Genomic DNA, 15021 nt, shown 5'->3' on the forward strand with positions numbered 1-15021 from the left:
GAGGAGATCCAGTGCGTGTGAGGAAAAGGCAGTGAGGAGATCCAGTGCGTGTGAGGCAAGGGCAGTGAGGAGATCCAGTGCGTGTGAGGCAAGGGCAGTGAGGAGATCCAGTGCGTGTGAGGTGAGGGCAGTGAGGAGATCCAGTGTGTGTGATGAGATGGCAATGAGGAGATCAGTGTGTGCGAGGCAAGGACAGTGAGGAGATCCAGTGCATGTGAGTTGGGGACAGTGAGGAGATCCAGTGCGTGTGAGGTGAGGGCAGTGAGGAGATCCAGTGTGTGTGATGAGATGGCAATGAGGAGATCAGTGTCTGTGAGGAGAAGGCATGAGGAGATCCAGTGTGTGGGAGGAGAAGGCATGAGGAGATCAGTGTATGTGAGGTGAGGGCAGTGAGGAGATCCAGTGCATATGAGGAGAAGGCAGTGAGAAGATCCAGTGCATGTGAGGAGAAGGCAGTGAGGAGATCCAGTGTGTGTGAGTTGAGGACAGGAGATCCAGTGCGTGTGAGGAGAAGGCAGTGAGGAGATCAGTGTGTGTGAGGAGAAGGCATGAGGAGATCAGTGTGTGTGAGGAGAAGGCATGAGATCAGTGTGTGTGAGGGGAGGGCAGTGAGGAGATCCAGTGTGTGTGTGAGTAGAGGGAAGCTGTCCAGAGGGAGGCAGTTGGCTGCCCCGGGTCCTGAACGGGGGAGGTATGAAGGGCCAAGCCAGCCTACAAGGTTGCCCTCCTATGGGTCTGGTTCTGGCAGAGGGGCTGTACAGGGAAAAGGAGCCTGTTCTGGGAGTGAGGAGAGTAAGGAGGTGTGAGAAGTCATCTTGGAGAGTGAAGGAACGAAGGAAGAGGGATTTTTTAGGCCTGTTCAGTGGGAAACACAGGTTCATAGACTTGGAGTTTGTCTTAGGATAATTTGAACAAATCTGACATGATATTTTGGTTATTTATTGTTTGAATAAATTCTAGAAAATTGGATAAAAATGAGTTACCTGAAGATGTGAACTCCATTCTGAAGAAGGCCTATAAACATTTAAGTGATTATAATCACCAGCGCTTCCCTTCAATCAGAGAGGAAAAGTAAGTGTCCGTGTTTTTTCCACTTCCACATCTACATAATCATTGTACCGTATCAAGCATTAGCCATTGTGGAGATTCTACTCTTTTCTGGTCTTGAGGTTTGTACTGTTCGAGGAGCATTTGGGATATGTAGCTTCATATCGTACATTTTAAATCACATTTAGCTTCTCAGCATAGGTACTTTTCAAGTTATTGAAACATCTCACAGCTTTCTGAGTAGCAGTCTAACCTCTCAGCAGCTGGAGTCCTCCACCCCCAGCACGCAGTTTTTCAATCCTGTGCCTTCCTCCATCCTCTGGGTGCTGTTTGCATTTAGGAGGCATCCTGGATTGGATTCCCAGGAATGGATAGCTGAGCCAGAGGCTGACAGAATGAGCCAGAATGTACCCTCTAGTTTATTCCCACAGAAATGATGGGTGTGCTTCCCAATCTAGCAGCTGTTTTGTCGCATTCTCACGTGTGCTGACTTAAAAGAATGGACCCCACCGCCACCCTGGTAACGTGGTGGCTGAGATGATCCTACTGCTTTGGTTTCCGTCTGTGCGCCTCCGATTCCCCATAAGGTGTCACACTCAGCCATATGTGGAGGCCTCTGAACTACCACTTTTGAGACTTTATCTTTTGAGTTCTCAATGATTTTTCTCATCAACTTCTCTGCACTCCTAACACATGAAACATTTTGGCCATTGTCTATAATAATTATTTATGTATTTTTCAGTCTGTCACTCATTCGTTAATTTTGGGGCATTATGGGTGGAACTGTGTTCCCCCAAAAGATCTATTCAAGTCCCGACCCTTGCTGCCTGTGAACATGATCGTATTTGGAAATAGGGTTTTTGCAGATGTCATCAAGTTAAGATGAGGTCATACTGGATTAGGATGGGCACTAATGAGTGACTTTTGTCCTTATAAGAAGAGGGAAATTTGGGATGCAGATGCTCACGATGAAGAAGGCCAGGTGACAACAGAGGCAGAGATTGGAGTGTTGTAGCTGCAAGTCAGGGGGCACAAGGCTTGCTGACAAACACCAGAAGCCAGCAGAGCAAGGAAGGGTCTTGCGGTAGAGGTCTCAGAGGGAGCGTGGTCGTACAATACCCTGATTTTAGTCTCCTGGCCTCTGGAACTGTAAGAGATGGAATCTCTGTTGTTTAAGCCAATTAGTTGATGGTAATCCATCACAGCCGCCTTAGAAAACTCATATGGGGGTGTGTTATCCATTGCTGCTTCACAAATTACCACAGAGCTTGCAGCTTACGACGATGCATGTTGATTCTCTTGACGGTGTCTGTGGGATGGGAATCCAGGTGCAGCTGCCATCCAGGTGTTGGCGGGGCCGTGGTCTCTTCTGAAGCTCGACAAGCAGGTGCTTTATCAGAGCCAGCTAGGGATAATTGGCCAGCGCAAGGGAAGTCAGAATTGCTTGGGATCTGATCAGGCCCAAGGTCGAGGTCTCCTGTTGGTTAGCAGTGAGTTACTCAAAGGGAAGGGATCACACAGGCCGTGAACACCAGGGAGCAGGGTCACCAGGCATCTTGAGGCCGCCTGCAGTAGATTGGATGAGAGGGACCACAAGATGGCTTGTGTTCATGTCACTTCCTGTAGGGACTCGTCCACGGCTTTTGAATTTGTACAGATTTAATGCACCAGGGGTGGTGTATATACATATTTTTAAAATGATTTTCATCATTGGGACGCCTAGTGGCGCAGTTGGTTAAGCATCCGACTCTTGGTTTCGGCTCAGGTCGTGGTCTCAGGGTCGTGAGATTGAGCCCCAATCAGGCTCCCTGCTCAGTGCAGTCTGTTTGTGATTCTCTCTCCCTCTGCCCCTACCTGTCCCCCACCCCCGTACTCGCTCTCTCTAAAATAAATAAATAAATCTTTAAATGATTTTCATGATTTTTTTCTTATTTCAAATTTAATATGCAGTAATTGTAGGAAGTTTGAAAATGGATCAATGTATATTTTCAACATTATTATCACCTAGGTTTTTAATCTACTTCTCCCATATGAATTGTGAACATGTTTCTGCATCACAAAATATTCTGCAACTAAGTTCTTCACATGGGTTTTCAGGCCCTCTAGGAGGCCAGTCAGAGCACTTGGGGTTAGGAGAACCCATGCACACGCATAGACATGTGTATGCACGAATGTGCAGTGTCCCCTCCAGCATCCCTTGTTACAGCTGGGCCCTCCCTTGGGGGTCTCACTACTGATATGAGCAGCTCCAGGGGAAGCTTCTAGAAATGGGACTCGGGCACTGATGCATGCTGCAAAAGCCACACGGAGCACGCACGTGAAGACCCTTGCCTCTGACCTCTCCGAGGAGAGGGGCATGCCGTTGCTCTCACTCCGTCCTCTGACTGCTGGTGTTTTATCCTACGTTTCCTGGCATTTTTTCCCTTTATTAGTTTCCTATACACTTATTTTGCCCATTTTTTATAAGTAGGGTATAAACCATTTCATTATTGACTTGCAGATTTTTCTATTTTAAAATTTGAGCACTCCAGCTCTAGTATATTTATCAATTGTCCCAGTTTGTATACCTTTTAGGTTTTTAAAATTAATTTTTGATGTACAGAAATGTTTTATTTAATATAAGAATAATTTGAACTCATATTCATTCCCACCAGTCCTGGGCCTGTCGTGGATTCCTTGCCCAACAGCCCTGTGAGTCAGGGCTGACCCAGGTCTCCCAGAAGTCCAGGTCGTGTGGCCCCAGCTCAGAGCTGGCTGCAAACCCTGACCCCCACTTGTGTGCCCCCTAACCCCCACCATGAGCCAGGCTTGGCCTTGTGTCCCCCACCTCTACCTATGTGCCCAGCAAGGCTCTCCCACCCTCCAAGTCTGAAAAAGGTTCTATCCCCTGCGGTGTCTCTGTGGCTTTACTTTTGTAAGAACTTCTGCTTTTACTGTGTGTGGCCAGAGGGGTTGAGCCCAGCAGCTCCTGATGTGGACAGTTAGGTTTCCTTGGCTTCGCGTGCGGCGTGCGTTTGCTCGGTGCTGCTCGGCCTGGAGGAGAGGGCCTGCGCTGGCCGCCTGCCCCGAGCTGCCTTCTGTGTGTGCTTTCAGGTCCTTCCTGTCTAAAAGCCTCAGGCTCCCAACTCTGAGTGAGGGACCCTGCTGACACCCCTCCACCCGGGCTTCTGTGCCTAGAATTCTGGGTGGGAAAAAATGTTCTGTTAGTTTAAAACTGAAAAAAGGACTAAAACCCAGTGATTTATATCTTTCCGGGTTCTCCCTCCTTACCTGCGCAGCGGGTCCGTGTGGCCGGAGCTCAGGGCGCACTGAGGGGCAGGATGTCGAGCCAGGCCTGCCAGGGCCCTTGGAGCTGCAGGGGCTGAGCAGGGGCGGAGGTGGGCGGGGATGGTTGGGAGTGCAGGCTGGGGAGGGCGGCGACACCGAGTTCGGTTATTAGAGCAGACTAGCCATTTGGGGTCTGGGTAAGACTGTGATGGTTAGCTCGCAAAGGGGACATTTGGCACGTCTGGAGACTCCCAGTGGCCGCTGTGGGGGCTGCTACTGGCGCCTCGTGGCTGGCAGCCAGGGGTGCTCCTAAAGGTACTAGGGTGTGCAGGATGCGTCTCCCGTGCGCAACCAAGAGTGCCTGGTCCAGGATGTCACGGTCACGGCGGAGGACCCGGGCCTGTCCTATGTCAGGCCTGGACTCCTACGGGTTTATGTTAAGTCTCAAGATCAGGTAGTCTAGTCCTCCAGCCTTGTTTTCAAAGTCACTTCGGCCCTCCTGGGTCCTTTGCATTCCCATATAGATCTTAACATCAGCCTGCTACTTTCTACAAAGCCCTGGACTAGTGATATCCTTGGATGCTTGTCCCGTGGTCGGAGGAAGAGGCATTGAGTCAGGAAATTCGTGGCTGTTCCCCATGTTGCCCCCACTGCTCTGATGATCCGGACGGTGACAGCTGAGGCGCCGAGAGGCTGTGCGGGGCGTTTCCCTGCCTCCTTCCCTGCACTAGTACGCACCTGAGGGCCCAGAAGGAGCAGCAGTTCACCCAGCGGACGGAGCTCTTCATTTCCGCCAAATTCTGTCAGGGCCTGGCGGGGGCTGGGCTTGGGGACCATGGCCCTAGGATGTTTGCTTTATTTTTATTTCCCACCTCTGGTTAAACGATGACTGCTTTTTCTCCCCTACAGGTACATGCAGGTAAATGTTCCCTGACGCCTCCTCTGATCCATTGCTCTTTTGTTTCTTCATTTCCAGAATTCTTTTGCTTTTTGAATTGGCTCGTCTCTCTTTGACCTTGAAATGTGAGGAGATCTCCTCTGGCTGCCTCTCAGACTTGAAGAATATTGACAGCACAGTAAGTGATGGGTGACTGCGGATGGATGTACGGCACCTGCTCATTGTCACCTGGACGTAAAAGGCAAAAGGAAGGGAAAGAAATTCCAAAACCCTCCCGCAGGAGGGCCTAGCAGTGTGGTTGGCAAAGTGCCTCGTTTTCCACATGTGCATTTCACCCAGCTGAGATGATGTGACATGCACATCACGCACTCTCGCTGCCACGGTCCGTGGGGCCCCCAGCGTCACTTCCTGCCTTTTCCATTGGGCACCTGCTGTGTTTAGTCCCAAAGTACCTGTGAGTCTTAGATATCAGCTGCTTCTCCAAAGTTTCCCTCTAAATAAAGCTCTAGCATAGGACCCCTTCCATGGTGCAGGTAATAAGACATACAGTTTAGCAGAAGGGAAATCAGTCATATTTGTGGTTCTATTGATCTGGAAATTGTTCTAAAAAAGGAAATAAAAGTTCACTTGGACCTTGACAGTCTGGTAGTACTTGGATAGGACTGCCAGATGGGAGAGCTGGGACGGGCGTGCGGGGGTGGGTAGAGCTGAGGCCGGAGAACTCCGCGGCCAGAGAGCACAGGGGATGGAAACAGCGGAGGTAGCTATTTTTGAAGGACTTCAGAGTTCTTTTACGGCCCCATTCCCATCTTCTGTTTCCACACACAGTGGCCCAGCCTTAGCACTGGGGTCTCACCCTGCTCAGACCACCCGCAGAGAGCAACCTCCTGTGAGAGGGACACTCGCCCTGGGAGTGCGTTGTCCTCCTGGTGCTGCCGTGGTCTGTGGTATCCGTGGAAACATCTAGCACCGGTTCTTTTTTAAAGTTAAATATGTAACTCAAATGCAGAGGGCCCAGTGAATTGCACCTCTGAGATCACAGCACCCTCTCCTCACTGGCCCTTTGCAACATACTCAGTATTTGTTGTTCTTAGATTTTGTAAATATTCTGTGCATACTTGAAAAGGATGTCTTCATTTTTTAAGTAAAGGATTCTGTAGGTATCCATTAAAGAGCTCTCAGTGTTAATTGGTTTAGATTTTTACATCCGCACTCATTTTTATCCGTTGACTCTCTTGATTTCTATGAGAAATGTGTTAAATCTCTCCCTGCAAATATGAGTATCTCATTTTTACAGCATACATTTGTCATTTTTTATGGGTATTGGAATTGTTACATTTTCCTGGTAAGTTGTTAGTTACATTATTACATCTTGACCTTTATGCCTAATGACGATGTTTATGTGTTACTTGGTGATTGTCCATTTTCGCTATGAGAATACAACCTCTTGGAGGACAGGGACCTGCCTGATCCGTTTGCTGTTGTAGCCCCATTTCCCAGCGCAATGCCCGGCACTTCAGAGGTGCTCGGCAGATTTTGTTGAACAGAGGAACGGATGTTAACATCATTACAGTCTCCCTAAAGTGGGCATGTTCAGATGTCCAGGGTTTGTCAGCTCTTTCTTCAGAGGGTCTCCCTGCATTGACGAGCCTCCTGGCTGGGAAGTCCAAGAGCTGGGTCACTCAGGGGATCAGTGTGGAGCAACATCAACCAAGAGGGAAGAGTCATAATCGAGGAAACCAGAAGTGACTGTGAGGCAGAGTTAGATTTCCAACACTGGAACTGCACTGATTGACGTTTCACTGTCCTCTTAAGAGGAATGGTAAACAAAACAAACCTGTCATTCTGTATGATTGTTGAGGAATAAGTGAACCTTTTCTTAAAAGGGGGAAAGAATATGAAATTGACATAGTGAAAGAAATGAACTTTTTCTGGCCAAGTTGGAGTAAAAGGCCCTCATGCCTGAAACAACTAAAAAAACCAAACAATATATGAAACAATATTTTTCAAGACACTGAACAACAGATAATGAAGGAAAGCAAAGCTTGAGAGGTGGGGAACAAATGCGGGTGAGTCTTATCATCACCCAGAGCTTACTGCCTGGAGACTTTGCAGACTCGGCGAGGGAGGGGAACACAGGTGAAGCCCGAGACAGTCTACCTGGATTGAGGAGGAGTTGGCAGTCAGGAGGACGGAACAGCTGCAGCTCACAGGACTGAGCACCAGAGAGGAGTGAACTGCACAAAATGAGAGTTCTGGAGAGCTCCAGAGGCTCCCCCTTGGAGTCTTCAGCTGAGTTCTGACTCGTGCACGTGTGGAAGGGAACTACACAAGCTGGAGAGGGGGCCACCTAACCAGAGACCGGGGACCAGTCTTCAGAGTTACACAGGGCTGAGAATAGTTCCTGCCACGGAATTTAAAGCAGTTAGATCTAGATCCCGGCTTCCTGGCCACTGGACACACACCCGTGTCACACACAGGATGGCTTCTGTCAGCTAGCCAGTGCCCAGGACCCCAGAACTGCTGTTGCTGTGCAAGCACCCCGATGTAGTCTCCAGCTCCACGACTGCCCCGTGGGCGCCCGTGCACCAGAAATCCGTGCCACCACTGCTAGGGTGCTTGCAACCCAGACCCAGTGCCAAAAGAGATCCCCATGGCCACGACATCCCCGTGGGAGAAAAAGTAATCAGGAGGTCCTCAGCAGCCTTCGCCACCAAGGACCCCAACAGACCTTGAAACTGGAGACCAGCAGCCTTGACTGCTGAGGAATCCTGCAGTCTTTGCTGAGGCTGGAGACGATGATGCTGGGCCTTCCCTAGCACGATAGCTGCCAGCCCCATCCTACTAGCCGGCATTCTCACCCCACCCACAGGGGAAGGTCTCTCCCCACCAAAACTGGACTGTGAAGTCTGCAAGAGATGACTACTTCACCAAATGCACAGACATCAACACAAGCTACAAAAAACACAGAAAATCAAGGAAACATGACACCACCAAAGAAACACAACGATTTTCCCGTAACCTACTCCAAAGAAATGGAGGTATATGAATTGCCAGACAAAGAATTCAAAATAATTGTTTTAAGGAAGCTCAGCAAGCTACAAGGAACACAGATACACAATGAAATCAGGAAAAACGTGAACAAAATGAGAAGTTCAATAGTGATAAAAATCATTTAGAAAAACAATCAAATAGAGATCCTGGAGCCGAAGAATAAATACAGTGAATGAAGTGAAAAGTATAGTGGAGAGCATCAATAGGAGGCTTGATCAAGCAGAAAAAAGAATTTGTAAACTAAAAGGTCATTTGAAATTTTCCAGAGGAGAAAAAGTGAAAAAGAGCATAGAAAGCCTATGTGAATTATGGGATACTAGCAAGCAAAACAACATTTGCTTTATGGGAGTCCCAGAGGCAAAAGGAGAGGAAGGGGCAAGAAAACTGATTAAAAAAAATAATGGTTGAAAACCCCTCAAATCCGGAGAAGAGGTATGGTCATCCAAGTACACGAAGCTCATAGGTCCCATAGGAGATTCGACCCAGTGAAGACTTCACCAAGGCATATGATAATAAAAGTGTCAAAGTTCTATTATACAAATTATTATTATTATAAAAGAGAGAATTTTGAAATCAGCAGGAGAACCAAAATGATCTGATACAAGGGAATCTCCATAAGGCTCTCAATGGATTTATCAGCAGAAACCTTGCAGGCCAGGAAGGGATTGGATGATATATTCAAAGTGCTGAAAGGAAAAACTGCCAGACAAGAATATTTTATCCAGCAAAGCTGTCCTTCAGAAATGAAGGAGAGACAAAGACAGTCCCAGACAAACAAAAGCTGAGGGGGTTGATCAACACTAGACCTGCCCTCAAAGAAACGCTAAAGAGAGTTCTTCAAGGTGAAGTGAAAGGACATTAATTAGTAACAGGAAAATATACAAAAGTATAAATCTGACTGGTAAAGGTAAGTATGTAGTCACATCAGAATACTCTTATACTGTAATGGTGGTGTATAAATCACTTCACCTGGTATAAAGTCTAAAAGACAAAATTACTAAGAATAACTTGCTACAATAATTTGTTAATGGATACAGAACATTAAAAGACGTAAATTGTGACATGAAAAATATAAAATGTAGTGGGGATTGGTAAAAAGGTAGAGTTTTTGTATGTGATTGGAGTGAAGTTGTTTCAACTTAAAATAGATTGTCATGACTATAGATGTTTTCTGTAAGCTTCATGATAACCACAAAGCACAATGCACAAAAGATTAAAAGAAAAGAGTCAAAGCATACCACACTGGAGAATCATCAAATCACAAAAGGAGAAAGCAAGAGAAAGGAACAAAGAAACTATACAACAGCCAGAAAAGAAGATGATAATAATAAGTTTTTACCTATTAACAATGACTTTAAATATGAAGGAGTAAATTCGCCTATTAAAAGACATAGAGTACTGAATGAATTAAAATTTTTTTAGAAAGACCAAACTATATGCTGCCCACAAGAGACTTACTTCAGCATTAAGGACACACGTAGGCTGAAAGTGAAGGGATGGGAAAAGATATTCCATGCAGATGGTAACCAAAAGAGCAGGAGTAGCTATACTTACTTATCCAAAAGTAAAAAAAAAAAAAAGTAATGAGACAAAGAAGATCATTATATAATGATAAACAATTGATTAATCAAGAGAATGTAACAGTTGTGCATACATACATACCCAGCATTAGAGCACCTAAGGGCATGAAGTGAGTATTGACAGATCTGAAAGCAGAAATATACAGCAACACAATAATAGTAGGGATCTGCAAGACTTCACTTTCAACGTGGATATATCATCCAAACAGAAAATCATTAGGGATATATTGGGCTTGAGCTACACTTTAGACCAAATGGGCTTAATAGACATATATAGAGGAGAGAAGACTCAAATAAAATCAGAAATGAAAGAGGAGACATTACCACTGATACCACAGAGATATGAAGGATTGTAAGAGAACACTATGAAAATTATACCCCAACAAGATGGATAACCTATAAGAAATGGATAAATTCTTAGAAACATACAATCTACCAGGACTGAATCATGAAGAAATAGGAAATCTGAATAGACTGATAACTAGTAAGTAGTTTGAAATAGTAATAAAAAATCTCCCAACAAAGAAATGCCCAGGACCAGATGACTTCACTAGTGAATTATACCAAACATTTAAAGAAGAATTGATGGCAATCCTTTAAAAACTCTTCAAAAAAAAAAACAAAAGACCACAAAACTGAAGAGAAAGGAACACTCCCCAACTCATTTTTAAGGCCACGATCTCTCTGATAGCAAAGCCAGACAAAGACACCACAAGAAAAGAAAACCACAGGCCAATATCCCTGATGAACATGGATGCAAAAGTCCTCAACAAAATACCAGCAAACTAGATTCAACAGCACATTGTAGAGGTCATATGCCAAGATCAGGTATGATTTATCCTGAGGATGCAAGAATGGTTTAACGCAGACAAATCAAATAAATGTGATGCAACACATTAACAGAAAGAAGAATAAAAGCCATGTGATCATCTCAACACATGCAAGAAAAGCATTTGTCAAAATTCAACATCCTTTCATGATAAAACTCTCAACAAATTTGGTATAGAAAGAATGTTATCGCAACATGACAAAGGTCATCTATGACCAGCCCACAGCTCACATCATACTCCATGGTGAAAAGCTAAAGGGAAAATTCCACAGAAAACTGTTAGAACTAATGAGCAAATTCAGTAAAGTTGCAAAATTCACAATCAGCAGAAATCAGTTGTTTCTGTACACTAACAATGAACTCTCTGAAAGAGGAATTAAGAAAACAATCCCATTTATAATAGTATCAAAACCATAAAATACTTAGGAATAAATTTAGCCAGGTCCTATAATTTTAGACAATTCTGATGCTCTTATTGGAGACAGCATCAGATCCCACAGGTGAAGGACTCAGTCCCACAAAACTGCTCCCCCACTTTGGTGCCAGTGGTGAGTAGAAGGTCCCCAAGGTTACCCACAACTTCTGTCCTTTTTGCCTATAAATGAAGGGTTCCCACAACCCCCTCCTTGGGTTTGATTAATTTTCCAGAGTGGCTCACAGAACTCAGGGAAACAGGTTTACTAATTTATTATATAATAAAGGATGCAGCTGAACGGCCAGATGAAGAGATATAAAGGGCGAGGTCTCGGAGGGTCCCAAGCGTGGGGAAGAGCTTCTGTCCCTGTGGAGTTGGGGTGGGTCACCCTTCCAGTATGTGGACATGTTTACCAACCTGGAGGCTCCCCCAACCCTGTACTATTGGGATTTTATGGGGGCTTCCTCATGTAGGCATGATCCAATTATTGATGCATTTCTGGAGGATAGCGGCAGGGCTGAGAGTCCCAAGCTTGTAATCATGGCTTGGTGTTTGTATGACCAGCTCCCACCCAGGAGCCCATGGGAGTCACATCTTTAGAAGGAAAGATGCTCCTGGTGCTCTGTCACTTAGAAGGCAGCTATGCTCACCACTATACCACCAACGCGCTCTGTCACTTAGAGCATTACAAGGGTTTCAGGAGCTGAGCTGGGAACCGAGGCAGAGACCAGTGACCATTCTGTACTAACTCACAGTGACCCACCTCCTAGACTGGCTACAGTTCAGGACTGACCACACTCAGCAATGTGGGAGAGGACGTGGGGAAGCTCTCACCACAGTCACAGCGGGCGGGAACGCAGAAAGCTTTGCAGTTTGGTAGAAGCGCAGTGTGCCCCGCGAAGACAAGTCCCGGGTTCCTGCTGCCCACACCTCTGCCTCCACCAAGCAGGGTGTTCTCATCCTAACCCTGTCAGGGATTAAGTGAAAGAAAACACGTTTGCCATCTGAAGTTGGTGTAATCAAGTAAAAATTCAATGTCCAGTGAAATTAACTATCCTTTTTCCCCCACGATTAAAAAAGTATCAAAAAAAACTTTGCTTTCTCACTTAAATTTTTGCATTTTGGGGGAACATTTTAAGTTTTTGTTATATGTCTTTGTATTCTCTTATGTTTTCTTGTTGAATTTCTACCTAGTAAGTTAGTTGTATTTTAAAATGGTCTTTGAAGTTAATGAATGTGTGTGATTGCTTTCATTAAAAATCTCCCATGTATACAAAAACTGTGTGTGTCCTGCAGGATCCTGGGAAGCTGATTGAAATCGAATGCCTGGAGTACGAATTAGAAGCTTTAAGACTTGAAAGTAAAATTAAAATCTATGTCCGAGCAGCCGTTGAGGTAAACCCCTGAGCAGGCTCAGCATCACTGAGCGGTTTTGTGCACTTCCTGGACGCTGCTGGCTCCCAGGTGACGGGGACACTAGGCCAGCCTCCTGTGCCTCGGGTTCCCACCCGTGAACTCGGCCTCTCTGGCAGGAGCCCCACCAGGACTGGCTGCCATTCTCCACAGCAGTGAGCACAGTCCCCCACGGCTCCCAGGGCCATCTGGCCTGCCGGGCATGTGGGGCTCATGCAGCCTGCTGCTGGGCTGGGGATCTGGAGGTCGGCAGAAGAGGGTCAGCAGAGGTTGTTGGGGATACAGGGATCCCAGGATGTGTGGGGGAGAGGTGGGGAGCCCAGGGGCACGTGGGGCGGGGGAGGCGGGGAGCCCAGGGGCGCGTGGGGCAGAGGAGGCAGGGAGTCCAGGGAGGGCAAGTCCAGAGGACCCCGCTGGGAGGGGGTACTGTGCTCACCAGAGCTGCTCTTCCTCGGCTGCTCCACTTGGAGATGGTGGCCTTGTTTGCCACGTTCGTTCTGCTGTCGGAGAGGAGGCAGCTTCTTTCCGATGAGCTGGCACGGCAGCAGCTGTCTAAACATGGTGGCAAAGAATTACAGGCGACAGGAGCTTGGCTGCTCTCTCCCATCGGCTTATTTAGCGCAGTAGGATTTGGACCGGCAGCCCTGCCAGGAAAGGAATCCAGAGATTATTTTAGACTACTCTTTAATGAGAATTTTTGCAGCTTAAAAGGAAAAGAATCTACTGGAACAGAGTAGTGGTGGCTAGCGTTGATGTGGAGCTGAGGCGGGCGCTCATGGATCAGCTCATGGCGCCTCCGGAGAGCCTTCCGGCCAGAGGCCACAGCAGGCACAGGGCTCCATCCTCCGCACCTGCAGCAGGCTCCGCGTGGCGCCTTCCTGCTGCCTGGTGCATGTTCATGTTCCTGCTGGACTTGCTCATGTGGCTCTTGTAGCCTTGACCTTGTCCGGCCCCTGGCAGGAGCCTGACCAGGGCTGTGTAGGACGTGGCTGCAGAGCACACTGGCCCCAGGTTTGATCACGGGCTGCAGCGGAGCACATGGCCTGAGGGGCTGCGACGGGCGGCTGTGTGGAGCTCAGTCCCTCGGCTTCTGCCCGCTGGTACTGGTCGGGAGGCTTCAGGTGCCAGTTCAGGAGGCAGTGTGAGGGGAGGCCCTGAGGGTGCTGGCAGCCAGAGGCCGTGGGACGTGGCCGAGTTAGGATCGGCGGGCAGCCCCGGGGGGCTCTGTGGAAGCGTGGGGCTGGAGGCCGCTTCCACACATCCTCGAATGTGGGACCAGAGCCTGGCTGGTGGGGGCACACTTGTAGCACAGAACAGAGAAGATGGTCTTCGGGTTGCGAGCATAACTGGCTGTAGGCCACAGTGAATATACAAGCCCGAGAAATACGCACACTTGGATGGAATCAGCTCACGGAAGAGAGACATCCGTGGGTGTGCAGAGCCCATTCTAGGCCTTTTAAGGAAGTATCCTACAGACAACCAGTCCCTTCTAGAGAAGGTGACACGGGCCATTGCCACAGACAGACTCAGACTTGGGGCCCCGGCCCCACCGGCTGCCTCCCGACCCTCCAGCGCCCCAGGTGGTGTGCGGGACTCGCCTTCGGTCTTCACAGACTGGCCCGTGTGTTTCGTGCAGACCCAGCTGGACCTGGTGCGGAGGCTTGACGTGGCACTCCAGCGGGCCGTGCGGCTGGGCGAGCCCGGGCCCATCCACGTGGTGTGTGCCACCCAGTGGAACACGAGTCTCCCTCTCCTGCAGCAGCACCTGCGGCGGCAGCTGCGGAAGCCGCTGGCCCACGTCGCGGACACCCTGGAGAAGGTGGACAGGTAGCTGGTGCCTCCTGATCCTGGGCTCAGAGGGGGTGCTCGTGTGGGAGAGGCCTGGGCAGACCCCTCGACACCAGCACAAAGATGAGACCCAGCTCATTTCCCCAAAAAGCGGTGCCGGCAGGAAAATCTGCCTGCGTCAGAAAGGGCTTGCCCGGCGGCCGCAGTGACGAGGCCCCAAGTGGGCCCCAGGCAGGGCTGGGGGGCCCTCCGCACCGACTGACGTGAAGTTAGGGCCAGCCCGGGTCCCAGCAGCGAGGCTCCACGAGCCTGCAGGCACACACCGACAGCAAGATCCAGTTCAGGTCCGACGTCCTCCCAAGGCCAGCGCCAGAACCCAGTTGTCCCTGCCCCACAAGCTCTGGTGGAAGAGCCTGCCACGGCCACAGTGTGGTGCCCACCGGCCGCGAAGCCAGGCCCATCACCTGGTGTCTGGAACACAGATGGGTCAGTGCTGAGGTGTGGAACGCCGTGCCTTCTGTCCGCGCCGGGCTGGACACGTTCGTCACACACGTGCGGAGCACCTACCCTGGGCCGGGCACAACGGCAGGCCCTGGAGAGGTGCTGTGAGGGTGTACGGCCTGGCACCTGCACCCGCACCTGCACCCGCACCTGCACCCGCACCTGCACCCGCACCCGCACCCGCACCTGCACCCGCACCTGCACCCGCACCTGCACCCGCACCTGCACC

At 48.8% G+C, this 15021-nt stretch overlaps 1 protein-coding gene across 1 annotated transcript in view; it reads left to right on the top strand.

Moving 5' to 3' along the window:
- Positions 1-966: 966 nt before the first annotated feature.
- Positions 967-15021, top strand: part of LOC116629257 (cilia- and flagella-associated protein 46-like) — a gene marked incomplete at its 3' end in the record, with an annotated part of 20355 nt that continues 6300 nt past the window's right edge. The window contains exons 1-4 of the mRNA XM_032399554.1: positions 967-1071; positions 5291-5390; positions 12387-12485; positions 14140-14330. The remainder of the gene's footprint in view (positions 1072-5290; positions 5391-12386; positions 12486-14139; positions 14331-15021) is intronic.

The sequence above is a fragment of the Phoca vitulina genome, unplaced genomic scaffold (assembly GCF_004348235.1).
Source record: "Phoca vitulina isolate PV1807 unplaced genomic scaffold, GSC_HSeal_1.0 scaffold477, whole genome shotgun sequence".
Taxonomy (NCBI): domain Eukaryota; kingdom Metazoa; phylum Chordata; class Mammalia; order Carnivora; family Phocidae; genus Phoca; species Phoca vitulina.